The sequence below is a fragment of the Microtus ochrogaster genome, linkage group LG12 (assembly GCF_000317375.1).
Source record: "Microtus ochrogaster isolate Prairie Vole_2 linkage group LG12, MicOch1.0, whole genome shotgun sequence".
NCBI lineage: Eukaryota > Metazoa > Chordata > Mammalia > Rodentia > Cricetidae > Microtus > Microtus ochrogaster.
The window spans coordinates 4,667,610-4,675,239 of record NC_022036.1 but is presented as its reverse complement, the minus strand read 5'-3'; the positions used below and the strand labels follow the sequence as shown (position 1 = coordinate 4,675,239).

Sequence of the window (7,630 nt, the reverse complement as noted above, 5' to 3'; positions counted from 1 at the left end):
AAACTTTTTTTCCTTTTCTCAATAAAATCAATAAAACAACAACAACAACAACAACAACAACAACAACAACAAAAAACCTTAAGGATTGAGACTGGGACCCTACCTCGACTTACAGTCGGTCTGCCCTGAGCCCCCATTAGGTCAGACCGCCATACAGGGCCGCTCTCCTGCGTGATGTCTTGCAACACCTCTCATCAGAGGACTCCAAAGGCAGAGTCTTCCCCCCAAGAGGAGGAAGAAGAGATTCCTGCGTCATGACAAGCCCCCCTACACCTACTTGGCTATGATCGCTCTGGTAATTCAGGCAGTACCTTTCCGCAGGCTGAAGCTGGCCCAGATCATCCGTCAGGTCCAGGCAATGTTCCCCTTCTTCAGGGACGACTACGAAGGCTGGAAGGACTCCATCCACCACAACCTTTCCTCTAACCAATGCTTCCGGAAGGTGCCCAAGGACCCTGCAAAGCCCCAGGCCAAGGGCAACTTCTGGGCGGTGGATGTGAACCTGATCCCAGCAGAGGCGCTGCGCCTTCAGAACACTGCTCTGTGCTGGCGATGGCAGACCCGGGGCAAAGGCAGAGCTTTGTCAAGTACCTGAGCCCCTTCTTGCTCCATGGCCGGCCTTACCGACCGCCCAGTCCCTCACCACCATCGAGGAATGGTTTCAGCATCCAGTCCCTGCTAGCGGACCCCGGGAAAGGATCGACCTGGTGCCAGCAGCCTGCGCTAGCTGGACAGAGCAGTTCAGCTCAGGCAGGTACCTGCTCCAAGGGGGAAGAAGAGATGTGTACTGTGCCCCATAACTCCACTGAGAAGCCTCTGTGGCCTCTCTGCTCCCTTCCTGGGCCCACAAGAATAGAGGGGGAGACTTCCCAAGGGGAAGTCATCAGGCCTTCTCTTTCCCCAGAGCAAAGCACCTGGCCAGTTCACTTACTTCAGGGTTCCCAAGATCCCATGGGGATGTCCAGCAGGGGGTGCAGAGCTTCCCTGTGGGGACACCTACCCACTTCTTACTTGCCCATCTACACTCCCAATGTAGTAGTGCCCTTGGCCACACTACCTCCCACCTCTTGTCCCCAGTGCCCGTTTTCAACCAGCCCAGCCTACTGGAGTGTAGGTACTGAATCCCAAGGGTCCCCGGACCTGCTCTGTGATCTAGATTCCCTCTTCCAGGAAGTACCGCCCAACAAGAGCATCTATGATGTGTGGGCCAGCCACCCTTGGGACCTGGCTGCTCCTGCCCCCGGCTGGCTGCTCTCCTGGCACAGTCTGTAATCGTTAAAGGCAGGCAGGGGCTGCTTCTCCCTTCTACCCCTGGGTACCATTTTGATGGAGACCAGAGCTAGGAGCATGTCCACAGCAATAGCTTTAAAACACCAGGCACGGCGTTGCTGAAAACCCATAACTTTAATTGGGCTACTCCAGAAAGGGTTTTGCCTCTGCTAGACACGACAGATCTGGTCAATCACTCTCCCACACACAGGGACGGGGTCTGGAGAAGCAGCGCTCAGCCTAGAGTGGGGCATCTTCCCCTTTATTCCACTCTGTCATGCCATCCATCTAAGCCATCCCTCTGTCACCGCGCCTTCTTGGCTCCAGGCTGGGGGAGGGCTAGCCAAAAGTGGGTTCATTCTCAAGTCTTCCCCCACCCCTCAGCTGCCTGGGTAGGAGGTAGCACCTTTTGGGGGGAGGGTTAGGAAATGAAATCTGGACCCTACATGATTTGGGGTGGTGGAAGTAGGGGAGAGATTATCAGTAAAGGAATTTACAAGGTTTTTTAAAAAAAACTTAAGGATTGTTGTCTGTTTAGACAGAAGGGAGCTTTGGTGACAGCCTTGTGAGAGATAATCTGAACAGAGTATGGTGACACACATGTATGGAAATGCCACAATGAAATTCATTACATTTTTGCTAACTTTAAAAATTAATTTTAAAAGTTTTTTTTATGAGTAATGTACTTGGAAAAGGGAAAGGGAAGAGGAATCAAATTGCGGAGGCTAGACTCTATCCTAGAGAAAAAGTATATAAATTCCTTCTCTCCTTTACCCAGCAACTCATGTAGGTGACAAGGGAATTGTGGGATTACATCACATAGTTGAGCTGTTAGGTTCATGGCATGGAGCCATTGAGAAGACCCAAGTTCAGACTCATTCATTCCCATAGCCGTCCTGGTGAGTTCCCACCTCATCTGCTTATTGGGTTGAGTTTCCTTTGTGCATTTGCATGCCATAGAAGCTTGCTCATCTATCTTCTGTCATTTCCACTGTTTTTAAATTTAAACTTTGAGAAATATATATATATGTGTGTGTGTGTGTATCTGTGTTTGTGTCTGTGTATGAACATTTGTATACAGGTGACTGTAGCGTCCAGAAGAGAATATTATATCCCTGGAGCTAGAGCTATAGGCAGTCATGAAATGCCTAATATGGGTACTGGCAACAGGATTTGGGCCCTCTAGAAGAATAAGCCCATGATGATGTTTTATTATCAATGTTTACACATGTTATTCAATGGAAATAAATGTATTATTTGTCAATAGGAAGATGTTACTGTGTACCAGAACTTTTTAAAATGTTAATTAATATTGCTATTCCAGGCAAAGATATCGTGATCTGGAAGTAATATTTATCACCATAGTGACAATGGACCAGGGGACAGGCATTTGACTTCATGCTTTCCATTTCTGGACAATCTAAAGCTCACCTTTGTTCTTTCTACTACTTAGCTAAGTATCAGACACTGCAAGGCTTGAAGGCTTCTGAACTTTAAGGTTCATGGGAAAAAAAGATCTGATAATACTTTTTGCTAAGAGTTGTAGCCAAATTCTAAGGGGAGCAGAAGGGGAAAGCAGTTGGAAGGAACTAAAAGTGAAAAGTGGAAGAGAAAATGATGTCTGAGAGGTAAAACTCCCAGAAGTAGACTTAATAGAGAGAGACATATTTCATACCAAAACAGAAATAGAAGAGCTGTTTGGTCTTCTATCATATAATAAAAATGCTTCTTTGTTTGCAGAAGAGAAATTGCATCATTTCTATCTTCTCAAACAGTAAGATTAAAAATGATATATAACTAGAGTAAAAATAGATTGGAAAATAGAAAAATATTAGAGCTGTTTGTCTATAAAAAATGAGGCATCCCTGCTTGAGACCAAGCCAGTTAACATTCTAGCATGGAATGAGGAATGTCTCCCAAGTCCCCATCCCTACCTGAGGAGTTATTGGTGGTTGATAGTTTTTAGGAAACGTAAGACAGGTTTGCTTTAATAGTGTGTTTTCTAGGTCAACCATTCTCCAGATGCCACCCAAAATGGGCCTGTGGGTTAGGAAAGGAGGGGTATATGAAGCTGGGAGGGTTTGAAGCTTGGTCATGAATCTGGGAAGAGTTGGGGGAGAAGTCAGGGGTGGGTGAATAGGTCTAACTACAGTGTGCACATGTTTGAAATTCTAAGAAAACCTTTAAAACAAACCCAAAAACCGAACAAATCAGCCAAACACATGTATTAGTTTAGCAGAGGAATGAGGCATCAAAGCAGTATTTGTGGGTTATTGCTGGCTCCCAAGAGTATAATATTTCCAAAAAAATGATTTTAATTTTCTTTTCTTCTGCTTATTACTATTTAAAATTGTCCACAATAAACATATACATTTTCCATTATGAGTACAAATTAAAATTAATAGTCTTGGAACTGGAGATAGCTCAACAGGTAAGAGTACTCACTATGCAATTATAAGTTCAGATCTACAGAAACCATATTTCAAAAAAGAAACAGGGTATGGCCATACACACAAGCCTGCAACCCCAGTGCTATAGATGGGTGGAGATGGGAGGATTGTTGGAGTTTACTGAGCACCTGCCTAGTTGCAGGTTAATTGAAAGACCTCATCTCAAGGGAATAAGACAGAGGGTAATATAGCCTACACATATAGACCCACGTGTGTATACACACACACACATTTTTTTTTAAAGTGATAAATCTGTGTCTCATTGAGATAGTGATATTATGAAATAACCAACATTCTCTCTTAATTCAGCAATAGTAAACTGCCTTTGGGTGAGAGGATAGAGGAAGATATGAGTAAAATCGTGTCTCCTCAAAGTAGTTATAACCACAAGTTTTGGGTTAATTACAAAGGTAAGCCTGTACGTACTCTATACTGAGGAGGAACATGGACTAGAGCAAGAAAATGTTCACACTCTGGCTTTAGCAGTAAGACCTCTGTGTCTTTGACAAGATACAGGATATCAGATTTGCCATATATGAAATAAAGTGGTTTGATTAGATCTACAGAATCCTACAGACCTGGAAATCTATCTTTTTCAGTGTGTACCTTGTAGTAGTTCCTTTTCATTTATGATTCTAGATTCCACACTATGACACTAAAGACACTGCAGCTCGGGTTCCTGTGGGCATAAAAGGGTACATGAAATTCTCTCTTTTGTGCCTGATCCTTATCAGCAGATTAATGGGAAGAAATGAAATTTTTAGGTACAATCTGGACTCTAAGTCCTTGGACATAAAGCATTTCCTGCAGCCCCAAGTTGGCCGCTTGCCTGGATATTTCTCTTCATCCCTTTGGAATTCTCCCATGACTCCCACTTCCTTCCCCTTCCCCTCCTCTCTCTCCTCCTTAATGTCTCAGTGCCACAGTTTCATGGAATTGCAGTGATAGCAAGTTATCAATAAGTTAGAACACTCCCACTAAAATTCCAAACCAAGTTCTTAGTTAATAATCTTTTCTGCTAAGTTCTTCCTAATTAAAAAATGTTATCTTTTCTATATATAATATTTACTCCTTTTCTCATGGTTTCTGAGGGTTCTACCTATAGTCGATTTGAAGGGGTAGCATATCCTAGCATGAGTCTGTGACATAGGACAGTTATCTCATAAGACAGGAAGCAGAGGAGGGGGGCATAAAAATATATCCCTAAGGGGTCATACCTAATGACTAACTTCTTTCAACTGAGTCACATCGTCTAAAGTTTCCAGAACTTCCTAAAATACTGCCACCATTTGGAGACCAAATTCTGAATACATGGACATTCTGGGATATCCTTTCAGATCCAAACTCTGTCACCCCATCCTTCTTCAGTGAAATTGGAGAAGAACATTGATGAGGAATTGATGATAGACACTATAAAATAATTCCACATTAGTTCAGAATTGAGTATAATAAGAGTTATTTATTTAGGGGTAGACTCACAGATCACAGTCCTCTGAACGAACAGTGAACAGGAACCAAATCCAGAAACCAGGAGAGAGAGAGTGAGCACGCACTGTATGTCAACATTTATAATATAAGATGCCATGCCCAAAAGCATCAATTTATAATATAAGATGCCACGCCCATTCCCACAGCAAGGAATGACACTTGAGCAATGCTGAAGTAGTTCGCAACAGCTCCAAAATCCCTGGGCACAGCTCACCATGTGTAACTCTACATGGAGAAAACTTAAATGTTGTTTTTCCTGTCTCTATATAGGGAAATTTGAATTGGTGTCCCATACTTTGGTCTTCTGTCTTTGCTTACTAACTGTCGCAACATGAATTATCAACTTTTTACAACCTAGAATTGCCTGAAAAATGAGTCTTCATAGAGTAATTGTCTTTAACAGATTGGTCTGTGGGCATGTCTGTGAGGGGTTGCCTGACTGATGATTGAAGCAATATCATTTCCTGGGCAGGTGGTCCTGGGCTCTATGCAAAAGCTAGCTGAGCATCAGTCTCAATGAGCCAGAGTGAGAAAGCAAGCAACATTCTTCCATGGTTTCTATTTCAGGTTCCAATTTGAGCTCTATTCCTGCCTTCCTTCAGTGATAGACTATAATCCAGAAGTCTAAAAAGAAATAAACCTTTCATTCCCCAGGTTGCTTTTGGTCAGAGTGTTCTATCACAGCAATAGAAAGGAAACCAGAACAGCACTATATGACTTTGGAGAAAATACTTCAATGGTCACAGTGGGGACAAGAACTTGGCCTATGATTTCATTAACACTCCATGTAAGCTATTTTATTGAAACTATGTAATTCACTCTCATACGTTAACACTGGATATATAACGCATTTCTGGAAAGGAAATCTTTTCATAATATGTTATAATTATAAATATGGAACCCACAGTAATCTTCAAGATCAACTAGCTCACGTGACAAGAAAATGAGTTTCAAGTACTCTCCATCAAGGCTCTGTAGAAATGTACCCTCTTTGTTTTCTGTAATGATCTTAACTTCCTGTCTCACTATCCTGGTGGATAGTGTGCAAACCAAGGTACCAATGGGTGGGGGTGGGAGCTCAATTTTCCTACAGAATAAACTCCACCTTTTTTTCTTTAAATAATCTGTTTTGTAAACATAAAACCAATTTGAAATTCAATCCTATATTAAAATGGAATATTTATTTTTCTTTTCTATCATGACTTCCAAATGCATGATAAAAAAATTGATAACACTGGCTTCTAAGACTTTGGCAAGGAAGACAAAATAATTGTTTCATGGTGGCCCTGCCATTCATCTCCACAGGCAGGCAACCACACTCATCTTCATGCAGCGACGTGACAGCTTCCTGCTGAAATTCAGATAATATGGATGAGGCTGTGGCTCCGTGCTCAACTCTGTAGTCAAGGAATGTACAGAATATTTGTTGCCTTAGTTTGGGTTTATCATGAATCTGTTTGTTTCTTACGTGGCCTCATTTCTTATTTTCTGATGCTGTTATTCCTTTACACACACACATACACCCATGACACACTGACACATGGAATCCTGGAGTGCTAACTTGGTGAATTTATGTTGCAGGCCTCATCAGCATGACTACCCAGCTTGTTCCTCTGAGAAGTCTTTGATTGGCCTCTTAGGTACCTTTAACACCCCCTTCTGGAGGCGTGTTTGAAGACATCACTTTTGGGGGGTGGGAATCTTAGGGAAGACCTCAGGTGGACTTCTTGGGACCTCCTCTACTTCTGTTTCTTTCTTGTCTCTCAATACTGTTTTGGCAACTGGATCTTCCTAAGCTTTGGCCTCTGCCCAGGGTTCAACATGCTCAGCAAAGCATTTCTACTGTGGGCCTTTTTATACTCTACTACCTTGTGTTCACATGACAGTTCCTCAGAATTATGGTCAGAATACATAATCTTGATTGTGTCTCTTGCTTTCCTTTCTCTTATTTAATTTAATCATTATTATATGTATGTATATACATATCTGTGTCTTTCTGTGTGTAGGGTGTATGTAAGTACAGACCAGAGATCAACCTTAGGCATTGTTCTCATTGCCATCACCTTGGCTTCTCTTTAAATACATTTTTTATTTTGCATGGGTGGGTAGTTTGCCTGGTTCTGTGCACCACATGTGTAAATGTCCTTGGAGACCAGAGAGGGCATTTTATCCCTTCCTTGGAACTGGGATTACAAAAGGCTGTGAACCACACATGGGTGCTGACAATTAATCCTAGGTCCCCTGGAAGAGTTGGCCAGCACTCTTAACAGCTGACTCACCTTTTTAGTCTCCATCCATCTTGTGTGTTATTTTTTCTTTTTTTGACACAGAGTCTCACTTGTCCCGATCGTCCAGAGTCTCACTCATCCTGAATCTTGCTGCCTTGGTAGGGATCCACCTGTATCCACTTCCACAGCTCTGAG

At 42.6% G+C, this 7,630-nt stretch overlaps 1 pseudogene; it reads left to right on the top strand.

Annotated features, from left to right (window-relative positions):
- The window catches only part of LOC102002038, a 24,466-nt pseudogene extending 23,194 nt beyond the window's left edge, over positions 1-1,272 (top strand).
- Positions 1,273-7,630: the final 6,358 nt, after the last annotated feature.